Raw genomic sequence first — 1,319 nt, 5'->3', positions numbered from 1 at the left:
CCTCTTGACAAAATGTGTGCAGTTCAGCTAAGTTTGTTGGTTTTCTAACATGGACTTGTTTCTTTAGCATTGTCATCACGTTTAAGTCAGGACTTTGGGAAGGTCATTCTAAAATCCTAATTCTAGGATGATTTAGCCATTTCTTTACCACTTTTGACATGTGTTTGGGGTCATTGTCCTGTTTGAACACCCAACCGCGCCCAAGACCCAACCTCCGGGTTGATTATTTTAGGTTGTCCTGAAGAATTTGGAGGTAATCCTCCTTTTTCATTGTCCTATTTACTCTCTGTAAAGCACCAGTTCCATTGGCAGCAAAACAGGCCAAGAGCATAATACTACCTTGATGGTAGGAATGGTGTTCCTGGGATTACAGGCCTCACCTTCTCTCCTCCAAACATGTTGCTGAGTATTGTGGCCAAACAGCTCCATTTTTGTTTCATCTGATATCACATGGACAATGATAAGACCTTTTGGAGGAAAGAAAGTTATGTGGCCAGTTGAAACAAAAATTCAACTGTTAACCAACATGGATCTGATTGTACACACACTAATTGATATACAGACACACACATTAATACACAGATGAATTGGATTACAGACGCAAAAATTGAATTATGCATTTGCAAGTAGTTTTACTACATTAATACTTCCATAGTGGTCATCATAAAATGTACATCTTACTACATGCGTCATCCAATCAAGGCGTGACTTTATGCTTAACTGAGAGCCTTATTTGGTCCACTGAGATCACACAAAAGGTAATTGTTTTGAAGGAATAAGAAATGACGATAATAGCTCCTATCTAATAACACACATTGGTTAAGGCCATTATCAGAGCTTGCACAGAAGGGATTTCCCTCCTTGTATCTATTGATATTGTAGCTGTTTATTTAGCTATAATGTGTACTTTGATTTTGAGGTTATTCTTGAATGTTAGCCTATCTTTTTTCTCATTTGTTTCCTGGGCACTGTTTTCCACTCAGGATACAATAAAGAAATCAGTTATATACAGCAGTGGTCCCCAACCTTTTTGTATCCGCGGACTGGTCAACGCTTAATAATTTGTCCCGCGGCCCGGGGGGGGGGTGTCCTTTTTTTTCTTTTTCTTCTTTGTCATGAAAAAGGGACGTTTTTGTCATGAAAAGGGGAGTTTTTCGTGGTTGGTGCACTATTTGTAAGTGTATATTGTGTTTTTTATGTTGATTTAATAAAAAAAAAAAAAAAAAAAAAAAAAAATATATATATATATATATATATATATATATATATATATATATATATTTTTTTTTTTTTATTTTTTAAATAAAAAATTATTCTGC

At 35.5% G+C, this 1,319-nt stretch overlaps 1 protein-coding gene across 3 annotated transcripts in view; it reads left to right on the top strand.

The window, feature by feature from the left end:
* kiaa0513 (KIAA0513 ortholog) overlaps nucleotides 1–1,319 on the top strand; it is a 51,033-nt gene that overhangs the window by 5,614 nt on the left and 44,100 nt on the right. The window lies entirely within an intron of this gene.

This window comes from Nerophis ophidion, linkage group LG12, assembly GCF_033978795.1.
Source record: "Nerophis ophidion isolate RoL-2023_Sa linkage group LG12, RoL_Noph_v1.0, whole genome shotgun sequence".
NCBI classification, from domain to species: domain Eukaryota; kingdom Metazoa; phylum Chordata; class Actinopteri; order Syngnathiformes; family Syngnathidae; genus Nerophis; species Nerophis ophidion.
The sequence above is the reverse complement of the archived record's forward strand: the minus strand, read 5'-3'. Positions and strand labels throughout refer to the sequence as shown.